Genomic DNA, 13,549 nt, shown 5'->3' on the forward strand with positions numbered 1-13,549 from the left:
CACAGTGGGTGGACGGGGTGGGCTGGCTGGTAGGGAGGGGGGTGGTGATGGTAGTGGTGGTAGTTGTGGGCAGGGGGGTTGTTCACTGCGGGGAAGGGTATATGTCAACTCGGAGCAGTTTGAGAAGTTTGCAAAGGCGGAGTGGCAGCGATATTAAAAGCGACTGGTCGGTGGAAGTACTTTGTAGAGAGTGCTCCCATACCGGAGAGCGTTTCGGACCAAGCTACAAACTCCACGTGTCGCGCTCGGCACACGGGGGTGCGTGCGAGCGCCGTGAGTTATGAGGATTATCACTGCTGCCAGTGCTGCGCGTGGCTCTGTGTAGAAGCGGGCGGTGGGTTTTGTGTGTGGCTCTGTGTGTGTGTGGCTCTCTGTGTGTGGCTCTGTGTGGCTCTGTGTGTGTATGTCTCTGTGTGTGTGTCTCTGTGTGTGTGTGTGTCTCTGTGTGTGTGTGGCTCTGTGTGTGTGTGGCTCTGTGTGTGTGTGGTGGCTCTGTGTGTGTGTGTGGCTCTGTGTGTGTGCGTGTCTGCAATGCGAGAGGCACAGCGAGAGAGTGCCGTGCGAGACACCGCGTGCTAGGGGATGAGGATCAATGAGTGCGCTCATTGAGTCTAGCCAAGTGCTTGAAGTTTGCTGCGGCTGAGGCATTGGGAGAGAGAAGAAGGGGTTTTATGGTGGTGGAGTTGCCGGTGTGGTTGGCTCCTCTTTTCCTCCGCCACGTCCATCATCATCATATTCTTCGTCGTCGTTTGCAGTGCCCACGAGGAGGGGACAGGTAAGGCACCATTGCCACCATCAACCACATCGCAAGCTCCACGCTCACACCGCGTTCATCATTGACACAGAACATATACATTTCGTAAAAAAAAAATCGAGTTTTGTATCTGAGCAAAGTAACTCGTTTGGGTCTGCTGGGAGGATATTGTGATAATCGTCAGCGTGATTTATACGCAGTCGCGTTGAAGTATGATCATTAAATTGATAATTCATCACCAGACTGATGATGGTTCTGATCTTCGTGCCTTGTTGCAATATAAACAACTCGTTAAATAAAAGACCCCGCTGTGCTCCAACTTGCCTCGTCAGTGATCCGCTTCCCATCTAAGTAGACCAACGTTTCGGGCAACGACTCTTTGTCAGAACAGAGAGAAAGAGAGAGAGGGGGGAAATATCGACATAGTCTGACTCGCGGTTCGGAGCTCACTATTTATTTACACTCGCGGTGCCTTTGTTGCTGCTGCCCACGTTTAGCGACGGGGTTAGGCGGTGGGGGGGATGTGTTGAGTAACAAAGGGACGTGCCGTGTTGGGGAGGGGGGGGGCGGTGTGTGCTTGTTTCTGTTTTTTTTTGTCACTTTTCTGAGTGTCACAATGGGGCTATGTAAATGCGAGGGAAGCGCCGAGCTCACTGCGGAGTCCATTAAGTGGCTGACGTGAAGGGGACATCGGTGTGGAAGCAAGAGACGGGTGAGGGGGCCCCGGGCGCCGAATCTATGGATGTCCAATGATCCATCCCCGTTCCATCATCCCCACCCGGGGCTTCACTCTGTGAAGTTGCAGAGCCACCCCGACCACAGTTGGACTGTCGTCGTCGTCTCGAGCCCTGTGTCTGCCGGCCTGCCCGCCCTTGTTTGTATCCGGATGAAGAGATTTGCAGATATCGATTCCAACATTGGTGGGATGATACAACAAATAGCGTCTAAAATATAGTTGCCGGATATTATCTTGTTTCGACGTTGTGAGTACTGTGATTTTATCTTTTTTATATCACATTCTGTAAATTGATGTTGAAATGATGGCTTGTGTAATGGTTTCAATGTCATTTTTTAAAATATATAACTGATATTTTGATAAAACGAAATTGATAATGATTAAGTGTGTATCATTTAAATAGTTTAACACGTAGGCTTTCGCGACCAATATTATTCATAATCAACGTTTTTGGGTTTAGATCGCGTTATTTATAAATGTGTCGTAACCATCCACCACCCGACACGGCCAATCAGTAAAAAAGTGTCACGTTGACAAAAGACAAATTAGTTCACTGCTTTAGCCCACCGGTGTGTTGAAGCGCGAAACCACAACATTTACAAATTGTAAATAACGCGATCTAAACCCAAAAACGTTGATTATGAATCATTTAAATACTTCGTAGCATAAGTGCACATTTTGAGAGAAAATAAAACCCGACTTGAGTTGTATAATAAACTCAACACATTTGGCAATTACATTGTGGCCTTGAAAGGGAAAGTATATAATAAGCGACGTTTCGGGCAATGACCCCTCTTCATAGCACATTATCGAGAGTGGTCAGGCCGATAGAGTGGATACAAGTTGGAGACTGCATAGTGCCGAACGGTGTGCTTGTGCACCACTGCCAATGATATGTAAAACTATAATGTTTAACATACATTGTATGTGGATAACTAACAATGCTACGATTACAGGGATATATTAAAATATCTCTGTATCTCCCACTTGATACGCTAGCCCAGGCTGCAATTGGGCAGTTTATTAAACTCTTGGCATCTCATTTGAAACAAGACGATGGTCGAATGTAACTCAACACATTTGACTCCACAGCCTTCCTTATCCCCTAACCCTCGCCCCATCCCCGGCCGTGGACAATAAAGCCAGGACCAGATCAGACTCCGGTTCAATTGGCGGAGCCAAGTTGTGCTTGAGTCTTGTAATCACAAGCAGATGCAGGCACCCTAATCCCAGAACGCCGCCCTTGGCCACTGTTTGTCTTCGTCACTGTGTCGAGTCTCGCTCTCGGTCATCCTTGGGATGCGCTTGAGTTTATTAGTTTTTTCGCTCCACCCGTTTGCGTTTTCAGTTGACTTTGCCACCAGTTCTCTCCTGGGATCACCACCGTGCCTTCCCTCCTCTCTCTCTCTCGCTCTGTATTTATTTACTTATTCAATCCTTCTCGGCCTCCTCCCCGTGTTACCCCCCCCCCCCACAAACTCTCGGGCCGCTGGAGACCCAAAGGCATGCTGCGAAGCAGAAAGCGCAACGTTAGCGCACACGTAGCGTTCACTGCAATGTTCTTTATTTAACCTGGCAGGCCCCAGGGGTTAGGGAATAGGGCCAATTTGGATTACTTTTCTCTTTTTATGAGGGTGACCTAGATATCGTGCAGACAGTATTGGGTTTTTGTTTCCGGGTAATTGTCAAAGTAGTAATTTGTGGAGTGAATCTGGCTTAAAAAATTCTCTAAAATGTGCGAATTGCGTCGCGGTTGGAAGGCACATTGTGTGCCACCAACCTTGCCAGACGTCACGTTTTGGTCGTTCTTTCTAGAAATTATAACGCCGACGGTGGGAAACAAACTGCCAGCCGCCCGCCAATTTGCCTAGTGGCGATCAAACTCAGAACTGTGTTATCCATTTTCCCTTGAGGCATCGGGCTAGGAAAACTGCTTCCCAGACCTACAAACTTGGCACAAGTGTGAAGAGTGATTTGCGGTTGTTCGGCCCATTGCGATGGCGGGGCCGCGTGTGTGTGTGTGAAACAAGCGTCTGCCTTGTGTTGCTTTTACGATGGCAACTTCACAACTGCATTACCCTCAGATATTCATTTAACCCCCGCTTGTTTTTCAGCATTGGCAGGCAATTTTTGGAATTCTCAGCTTTAGGAACTTGCAATAAAAAATGCAGGTGTTGCTCGTGATTTACGATAATTTTGCCACATGTCTGACCGTCATTCATAAAAAAAACCCACCGTGCACCGTCATGGGGCATCGTGATGGATATAATGGATACAATATACTTACTTGTATGTGGAGAGATGCAGTCATGGCTGCTTATTTCTTTATTATTTGGTAGTGGGTGACGTGGTGGTGCAGTGCTTAGCACGCTGCACTGAGTTTTACTGCCAGCCACGGCTATCATCAGTCGCAGAGTAATGATATCTGAACTGGTCCTGGACTTCCCAACCCCTTACACCAACCCACACTGACCGCAGCGATGAAGTATGGTCACACAGCCACCGTAACCGACCAGGCGAGAGAGAGGTTTTCGTCCAGCAATTAATTGGCAAAGGGCTTTAAATGAAACAATTTATACATTTTAATTATCACAACGAGATGTAAACGTGTAACGGTGAGCTTGGCATGCAAAGTAACTGCAAAGGGGCCTCTGCTTGAACAGTTATTGGTAACCGCAGTAATGCTTCACACATTTACGTTTGTGCCTTTGGTCTACCACTGTCCACTGGTCATGTAGATGGGCCTGCATCATAGCCGAGCCTTGCCAATTATATTTAGCATGATAGAATTATGAAATGCTTCATAAATATTTAGGTTTTTGTTAAAGTCTGAGAAAAAGCATTGCCGTCAGGATGTTTAGCCTTTCCCTTGCGAAGCGCTGTTGGTCGGCGATAAAAAAGAACCCAAAACAAAACGTGGGAAATAAAAGAACCGGAAAGCATTGTTTCACAAAAGGTTTACTTTTACGCGAGCCACTGATCAGCATCCATGCGATCGCATTTCCTAATTTAGAAAATTTGCACCATGGTTACGAGATGATTCAGCAAGGGTTCATTTTTTGGAGGTTTGTCTTCAACATGTTTTAAATATATACGTTATCTAAAAATGTATCCCTTTGAGGAAAGATATAAGTGTTTAGTTTAGCTCATAAATAATATTTTTCGTACAAATTTCAGCGAGGTTGTGGAAGCTAAAGAAATAAACGTCCATTATCCGTTCGGTCCTTGTCTTTCAGCATGGACGTATTTTGTTAGGAGGCAAACCTGCTGTCTGCAGCCGTCCACTCTCTACCCCCTCAAACCCGATAGCGTGCAGAACACTAGGGCACTTATCAGCTCTATCTGAATCCTAAAGTGTGTTCCCATGCTGCACACTGCAGTTCCTTTGCTTCTAGGGCACGGATCTACACTCCATGAGCTATTTCCTTCAGGAAACCAGAGGTTTTAAAATAAGGACATTGGTTGGCTGCTTGCAGTCATGTGATTACTCACATTCCTGAGCAGATCTTTTCGGTTTTGCTGGTTGGGTTTTCATAAGCTTTGCTTTTAGCAGGCTGCCTCCATGCTGAGTCTGCGGTCCCAACTGGCCGGCCGCTGTAGCCACGCGTTGTGCATCTCGCTGGTTACGTTGACACGCTGCGTGCGCCATCAGCAAATGTTGCTACTTTCTGTGTTGGGGTTCGCGACTGAGATCGAACGTGCTCTCCGAGGACTGTGCGCTTGCCCCTCGGCCTCCTCCTGACCTCGCCACAACCAGAAGAGCCGAGGCAGCTGCCGTCGCATCCCACACGCACTGCAGCGTGACACGCGAACAACAAATTGCTTCATCCTGCACAAGGGGTGGTGGTGGTGGGGGGGGAAAGAGAGAATTAAAGGCAGCCAAATGTTGTTTCAGCTCAGTGTAATTAAGATACTTGCACGCTGTCCCTGGGTGCAATTACAAACATGAGAAAGGCAGCATCGTCGCATCCCTCCCCCACGCTCCCAACGTGGCAGCCCCACGAGGTGATGACAGGTGTTCAGCCGCCCGACTCGGGGGGGGGGGGGGCACGGCGAGCGCTCGTCATGCGCCGTTCCACAGAGTTCTGCGTCGCGCCGTCGTGCTCTTGAGCTTGTTGTGATATTTCGCTAGGGTGTCCCCTTGCGCGCCTGCGCACCGGATCGCCTGGAATGCGCCCCGATCTCGTCACATCTTGGAAGCTAAGCAGGGCTGATCCTGGATAGTGCGTCGATGGGCGGCCTCCATGCATGTCGAGTGTTACGGGCTGCGGGGCTGCGTGATGGGCGGCAAAGGGTAGTGCCGCGCAATCTGTTGTTGTACTTCTATGGTCCCACTTCTGTGCTCCCCGCCGTCGACCCACCCGCTCTGACCATCGTTAAGTGTGGTCGTATAACCGCCGTGACCCGCATGGCGTGGGGAGGCACTCATCCAGCAGTGGCATCACAAAGGGGCTGCACATGCCCCTTGCGCACACATGGGATGGCAAGGACCTCTGCATTCGAGTGCCTTTCATGGTCCCTACTGAGTCGAGGAGGAGCAAAGTCTGCGTACAGGTACTCTTCATTTAAATGCAACTTTCTCACTGGTCGTGTGCAGTCGGTGCTCTGCCGATGATGGTTTACATTCGCAGCAGAGGTGTATTGGTGGCGTTGCCAGATTAGCCAATCGTATTCATCCTTCATCAGTCCCCTGCTGGACAAAGGTGTCCCCGTGCGGTGTCAATCACGGCGGTTGTTTGGCCGTGCGTCACCACCGCAGCTCCAGTGCACGTTTGTGAAGGGATGGGGGTCTCGCAGGACTTGTTTGCGAGTCACTCAAACACCGCAATCGAACCAAGGCAGCACGGTTCACAGTGCAGTGCCCAAACCTCTGTGTTGCTCTGCCCACATATATAAATGCATTTAACACGTGCTGCTTATATTTGTTAAGTAAATGTTTGCCCTAAAATATGGTCCTTTCCCAAGGTCAATTCATCCCAGGAGGAGCTCCTGTTCAGCCTAGTTAAGGGCTCAACACGCCTATGCACCATGCCCACCTGCTCCAGCCCCACTGGATAAAACATCCCCTTTGTTGTGTAATTTACTTACATCCCCCTTTGTCAGTTCACTGCTGGATGAAGGCCTCTCAATGCTGAGACGGTCATGAGGGTGTTTTGACCATACTTCACCACGCTGGTTAGTGCGGGTTGGTGAAGGGTGCGGCCCATTATCAGCTGAGGTATCAGTGATGTTAATCGTGGCTGGGAATTGAACTCAGGTGGCCGGGTTCATTGCTCATTGCGCTAACGACCATGTAACCACTCCACCCCCACTGTGTTGCATATTAATAACGCTTACAATCAGTGAGATGGTGCACCTACACTTATGCCTGCACTTTTTGTCTGAACCATTTGATAGAATTGATAATCCTACAGGACGTAAAGCTGCGCTCAAAGCTCCCCAGTGGGATGTTTGGTGATGAATGACAGAAGCATGCGTGCCCATGGGACAAAGCATCATCTGATGTTGTGCATCACAAAGTGGCACATTTGTGGTTTGTCTCCATGACAGACCGTATTGGTGGTGATATGCGCTCTTGCGAAAAAAAAAAGCATTCTTTCTGCGTTAAATCATCGCGGTTTGGTGGCGAGGTAAGCATGGGATGAGATGGTCAGTTTATCTCTGAAACCCCTGCTGACATTACGGAATTTGTATCGGGTTACGCGTCAAACATCTCTGCGCAAACTTTTCCAAGCGCATTTAAAGTTGGCCTTGCGATTGTTTTCGTTTAGTAGTGATCTCCCGATTGAATCACAATTTTGGAAGAGAGGAAAAAAATAAAACAAACAAAAAACGGCTCGTTTTGAAAAGCGCGACCCAAGTTCAATAAAGTAAAAAAAAAGCGCACAATAAAAATAAACCTTTAGAAATGAAGGCAGCCACAAAGAGCCTGCTTGAGCTCCGCCTTTGTCCGCTCAAGTGCTCAGTAAATCTGAGATCACTTCCTCCGCCCGTCTCCGGTCTGCGCTCCAGCCTCTGCCCCCTCCCTTGCAGGGTTAGCACAGCCGAGTTATTGCTCTTTGGGGTGCACGAGGCTGGGAGACGGGGCTGAGGGTTGGTGTGGGGTACGCTCGGGGGTAAGGTCGAGCAGACAACTTTGCTCTTTGTGTTTGGGTTTTGTGGGGTTACAGCAGAGGTCGCAAACGGCGTTTGATTCCTTACCCGTACCCGTACCCGGCCGCACCAGGGTCGCAAATGGGTACCCGTACTCGTACCCGGCCGGGTACGGGTACCCGTTCCCTACCCGTACCCTACCCGAAATGAGTGACAAACGCTTACTCACCAGTGACTCACGGCCTACCCGTACCCGGCCGCACCAGGGTCGCAGACGGCTACCCGTACCCGTTCCCGGCCGGGTACGGGTAGCCGGGTATCGGGTAGGGTACGGGTATCGGGTACCCGGTTGCGACCTCTGGGTTACAGGCCGCTCGCTCGCTTACCCAGTCGTCGAGTCGGATGCCTCTGTGGCCGAGGAGTGCCATTTGCCCCGTGGTTCATTGTCGAAATCGCAGCCCGTGTCATCGAGCAGGGCACGGGTGGCGAGGTGTATTCTTTGCTCATGGTGAAAGGAGTGGCAAATTATAATTTGAGTCCCACCCGCTGATTGCCCACGAAGATGATGATTATGCCCTCTGTTGCGTGCAACATGATACATAAATGCATGGTTAAGATGCACGGAGAATTGTCTAAACTTACAAGAAAAGAGTAAATCGAACGAGTGTTGTCCATGAATTGAACTTGGTTGTGGCAAATCTGCAGTGGCAGATTTTGCGTGTCAAATATTCGCGCGTCAAATTAATTAGTGATGGCGCCAACTGCGGTGTCCACCTTATTAACCCCGAAAGTGTGCAGGAACGAGCTTTACATTAGCGTACTTTAAACTACGGAACTGTATCTTTTTTTTTACCCAAAACGTCTGATAATTTTACGGGACGATCATTTGAAATGATCGCGTACAGTAGGATCCGAAGTGAGATATCCACTTGAGGAAGCTCGCCGAACAACAAGGGCACTTGCTAAGTGAATTAACGGTGTCGGATGTCTACGCATTTGTGGTTGCGTTCGAGATGGCAATTCCAGACCTCCCTCTAGGTGGAAAGTTTGCTAATGATGATTTATTGTTAGCCCCCCCCCTCCCCCCTTTTTGACCAAGCCATGGGTTGGCATTACAGTTTGACAAGCTAGTATTTGAAAAATTCTGGCCCCAAGTTCACCTGCCAAATGGTCTTACAAAGTGAATAAATATCTTGTCGCTGGGCAGAAAGAGTGAGTGTGTTTGTAGCCATTCTTGAACTTGGAATCGAGGTTGCAAAAATGTTTGTTTTTGTTGTTGGTGCTGGACATATTTTGTGCATGTTGTTATTTATAACATTTGAAGAAACTCGTAAATTAAGCCTCTTGCATCCCATGAAAAATCCAGTATGCACGCTGTACGGCAGATTTAAAGACTCATTAATATGATTACCAGTTGGTTAAATTAGGGTAACAGAAATAATACTAGCTGCATACCAGGCTGAAGCATTTTATTTGTTTACAGTATTCCTAAGTGTTTATTTTGCACACATCTGGAAATTAACAAATTCTTTCAGGACTGTGTAACAATTTGACCCTGAAGTCCCCACCGCATTGTGGTTTGAGAAACGTGAAGTTTGTAGTTGGAGCAGCGTTTTTTCTTTCCTGCTCTCGGCCATGACAATGTGACCCGCTGGATGGAGACCTGAAACCTCTGCCCAGATGAAAGCTTCTTTTTTACTGCTGCCCTGAGTTATTGGCTCATGGCTGAGGCCCTGACCTCTGAACTTTGACACCGGTCTTTCCACCAGCCCGAGAGTCAGAGGGCCAGAGGAGCCACCCGAGAACGAGTCACACATGGCTCGAGTCAGGCTTGCTCCAGTTGGTGGCATCTGCAACAAGTTAGAAGGCGTTGTTTGCGGCAAATGTGTACCTGGTCTAGACCTTAATTTTCTGCTTAAATAATTGCCTGTAGTGCTGAGAGCAGGGGTCAGTTCGAGAATAGTTTGGGAACGAGGACGGAGTTAACGAGAACGATAGGTGCGTTTTGCCGCATGCCTGTTCCTCTGAGGAATGCGAAACAGTAGCCGCCGGATCTTTGAACAAAATGCCATCAACTTTGCAGAGGCACTTTCTCCCAGATTTTGCACTGATTCCAGCACATTGCACCGTTGAGCCCTGCAGCAGCTTGTGGTTCGAATATTGGCGTGGCTTTCCATATGCTGGGTTTCCATGAAATATTTTGAAGAAATAGCTCTCTCGCTTTCTAATTATTTCTCTGATTACTCTTGCTTATCCAGGAAAGCCTCACTGAGTCTGAAGATTCCTTTTACAGGAGGACCCTGCCAAGGTCTCACAATAGGGGGCGGCGATGTTGCGATGTGTAATTCGAATCTTGTACTTTGCAGTCCATTTCGTTGGGATGTTTGGCCAACAGCTGTGACACACGGGTTTTTGTTTTCTATAGAGTGCTGGGAGTAAACTGGAGAACCAAGAGGGAACCCATGCCGCACAGTGAGAGGGCATAAAAACTCCGCACAGGAAGACATCCGAGTCGAAGTCATTCCCTTCTTGCTTTGAGGCACCAAGTGTTCCCACGACGCCATCCTGCCACCCTGTAAAAATGTACCGTACTGTATTTATTATATAAGATGGGCACCTCGCCATTTGCAAAACAAAATTATTTCTCTTTAGTAGCCGCTGCTAGTTTTGTGTCCTTTGATTCCTGCGTCCTTTACAGCTGTGTACTAGTACTAATTGTCTGTGATTGTGTGGAATAGATATGTTACATGGAGTAGCTTTTCTCAACTAAAAATTCATTAATTGAGCAAATATAAAGGCTATACTGTAATTTGTCTGAATGCTGTTCTCGAGTAGGACATGTTTTGTGGAAGACACTACACATTTCTGTTTGTCAGCGTTTTTCAATTGGGAAAAATACCACTTGTGTATAAAAGCAAACGAACTGGAAACCTAGATATAGGTCGCACTCACTTTTTAGGGAAGGGGTGATAAGTAATTGGGTGGCTCAGAGGTCAGAGCGCTGAGTTGCTGAGGTCATGGATTTGAATCCAAGCAGCCGCCCGTGATGTAAATTGGGTTCTCAAGTCTAGTGATTATTATTTATTATTTTTATTATGCTTTTTCTTGGTTCTTCGGTAAAGTCACGTAGAAGGGAAGTAATAAAATAATAAAAATAAAACATAATAAAATTATTCTCACGACGTTTCGGCCACAACGAAAGCAGCCGTCCTCAGGTGAAAACCAGGTCCGTCGAGGCGACAGAGTCTGGTTTTCACCTGAGGACGGCTGCTTGCGTTGTGGCCGAAACGTCGTGAGAATAATTTTATTATGTTTTATTTTTATTATTTTATTACTTCCCTTCTACGTGACTTTACCGAAAGAACCAAGAAGATGAATCCCTGCAGTCACGAAAGCTTTAAATCGAAATTTATTATGCTTGTTTACCCAGGAGAACCTCGCTGAGTCTCGTGACTCGAGCGCTTAGTTTGTGTCTAGCCGAGTCGCGCAAAAAAAGCCATCTTGTCAAATTTGCATTTGTTCCGAATTTGTGTAAATACCAACGGCGAGAATTAAAAACATTCGTTTCAACTATCTTGCGAAAATCTCACGAGGCTGACAAAGTGCGTCCCTAGTGTGTCAAGGATAAAGAGTCTGCCGTGATGTCTTGTGAATAGATCTCTTCTCTGATGCACAGGGCACACTGCTTTTGTACGATTTCTAAATTGATTATTTGTCTCATGACATGGTGCCAATAGCACACCGGGAATAAATACGACACGATGTCCAACAATCAGCTCCACATCTTGAAAAAAACATTTTAGGCATGTTGTGCAAAACGTCGGACATCACACTCAACCGCAGCACACACAGTACAACCTTGAAAAAAACACCCATCGGAAAGCAATACAGAACAACCGCAAAGACCTGCAACGGAATTAACTTTTGGGCCACTGGATATATAATCACACACACATTGGCTCTGTAGCAAGTCAGGTTTTATAGATGAATTCCCAGTCACGCGATATGAATTTTTAATATTCGCTGGAGGTGAACGCTGACCATATGGGTGGAGTGAGCGCTGATGTGCTGGGGTGCTGCCGGGAATTGGCTCAAACTTAGTCAAGATGTACGGCAGAGGCTTAGACCGCACCACCAGCCTCTGTGAACGCGGCCCGCGCTCAAACTCACACCCACAGAGAGAGGAGATCTTATCCTGCTCTAGTGGAATGCGGCTGCGCATGATATCTTTTAGGGGTTTTCAGTTTGACGTTACCTACTGTCCCAGGGACCACGGTACCACCTCTCAGATGCCGCCGTGCTTAATGTACGAGTTTATACTTTTAGATGCGGCCGCGGGAGTTGTTTTTTTATTCGGCTACGAAAATTGTGCTTCTTGCTGTTTTCAGCCCAGTGTGCAGCCCTAATAGGACTCTGACCGAATAAAACAAAGTGTAGGCGTTGGCATTCCGATTAAAAAAAAGCCTTTTATTTCCACCCTGGTGAGTGGCGACAATGCCTGCTCGGGGTGAACGACGTGAGAATAATCCTACCCGGGCAGGCGCTCACAAAGACCGCTCCCCCCCCCCACCTCGCCTCTACCCCCTCAAATCCTTCACACTCCGCCTACCCCTTCACTCCCACTTGGGACTGCCCCCTGCAACAACTCCTCCATACCCCCCTCCACTCCCCCAATCCTTCCCACCGCCACCAGCACGAAGTAATGACAAAGTTCCCCAGTGTAGCCGACACAAGCTGTTGGGGCAAGTGCTGTTCGTGCGTGGCGATGAAGGTTGGCAGTGCACGCGAGCGGGTTGGTGTGGCCAGCTCCAGGCACGGACAGACTGTCTCCTGAGTGCTTCGGCCGGCTATGGGAGGTTCAGGACCAGTCCAGATATTTGTCACTGATTGTTAGTCGTAGCAGGTGGCCTGGTTCCTTTCGCAATGCAATGCTAGCCACAGCAATACCAACCCACTCTGTTCTTTTTTTTAGAAAAGACAACGATATCCCATGTAGCCGACACAGGCTGTTGCGTCAAGTGCTGAACATATTAAAACCGTACGGCGCTATGAACCCCGGCTAACCAAGTTTCATTCGCAGCCACTCCGAACATCAGCGGCGTGAATATTTGAACCAGCCCTGAGTCCCCCCTCAGTCGGCTCGGACATAAATCTGTACCTAGTGTGGTGTTTATAGCTCAACACTGTGGAGATCAAGGTGGCCGGGCGTTGTTTTCGGCCACACCACCCCGTCGTATACTGTGCAAGCCTTAATAGGTGCTCGATAATAGCACTTGGTGCAATAGTTTATGTCGGCAGTATGGGGTAACGTGTTGTTCTAGCAATGATGCACGCGCACACATGCACAGCTACTGCGTGCGTGCCGACGGTGCCCCAATAATTTACTGCCTGGAATGTCACGGCGAACAAGAGATGTTTTCTGGACCGGTGTTAACGCGTGGTGCTGGAGGAGCCCCAACAATGTGCTCCAGTTTGGCGCTGTCCTGCCCTCGCACCTGCAGCACTGCCTCTTGAATCCACCGGGGGACAGGGGCACGTGTGAGGTGGCAGTGTTAGGTTTGGAACACTTGGATTTTACCATTGTTAATGGGCAGTTCTAGTTTGCAGGGCTAACCATTGCCCAGCCCATGAACAGATCTGTATTTGTTCATACGCCGGCGTTTTAAGCAAGTCGTTGCAGAACTTACTTGGCACTCGTAAGCGAAAGGGCATGTGATTCTGAGCAGCAGGGTGGCGCAGCAGTAACAGACGTGGCAGGAACGCTTGTGCGTCGTGGTGAGAGAGGCCCTGGATTCGATTTCTGGCTCGGTTACCGTTCAGTGTGGCGTCTTTATGTTCTCCCCCCCGCTATGTATCGATTTCCTCGGGGTTCTCCAGTTTCCTCCCACAACTAAATAAAAACAACAATCACACAATGGAACCGGTATTGGCGAAACATCCAAAATTACGAAAAAAAGACCTAAACA

General features: G+C 48.3%; 1 protein-coding gene across 2 annotated transcripts in view; it reads left to right on the forward strand.

Annotated features, from left to right (window-relative positions):
• The first annotated feature begins 96 nt into the window (after window positions 1-96).
• LOC144934495 (zinc finger protein GLI4-like) overlaps window positions 97-13,549 on the forward strand; it is an 87,153-nt gene continuing 73,700 nt past the window's right edge. For both annotated transcript variants that reach the window (XM_078860313.1, XM_078860314.1), the window contains exon 1: window positions 97-775. The gene's annotated coding sequence lies outside the window, so the exon portion shown is untranslated. The remainder of the gene's footprint in view (window positions 776-13,549) is intronic.

This window comes from Lampetra fluviatilis, chromosome 10, assembly GCF_964198595.1.
Source record: "Lampetra fluviatilis chromosome 10, kcLamFluv1.1, whole genome shotgun sequence".
Classification (NCBI taxonomy): Eukaryota; Metazoa; Chordata; class Hyperoartia; order Petromyzontiformes; family Petromyzontidae; genus Lampetra; species Lampetra fluviatilis.